The sequence below is a fragment of the Tenebrio molitor genome, chromosome 5, assembly GCF_963966145.1.
Source record: "Tenebrio molitor chromosome 5, icTenMoli1.1, whole genome shotgun sequence".
Taxonomy (NCBI): domain Eukaryota; kingdom Metazoa; phylum Arthropoda; class Insecta; order Coleoptera; family Tenebrionidae; genus Tenebrio; species Tenebrio molitor.
Genome location: NC_091050.1, coordinates 7,496,735 through 7,497,124, shown reverse-complemented (window position 1 = coordinate 7,497,124; position 390 = coordinate 7,496,735).

The window sequence follows — 390 nt, the reverse complement described above, 5'->3', positions numbered from 1 at the left end:
GTGTATTTGAGTTGATAAGCTTGAGTTTAATCTTTGCGCCGCCCTGTATTATGATAGTGAACTCTATAGTCTCGTGCTTAGGGAAAAGGGCGGGGACGGGAGTCGGAGCCACGCCCCAAAGACCAATTGAATCAATGAATGAAATAGTACGTAAGATATTGTGATTTGAAAATTTTACTTTTTAAATGCTGGCCCATTAGAAATTTCTCATAAACGGTCCTGTCTCCCTTAAATACATATATTAAATAAAAAATATATATCTATATAGGTATATCTGAGAAGTTATGGAAGCACAACCTGAGTAACCTCATAATTTTATTAGCTACATATCTATATTTTTTTACAAAAAAATTTAATCACTTGAAATCGTGGTAATAATTGATAATAATT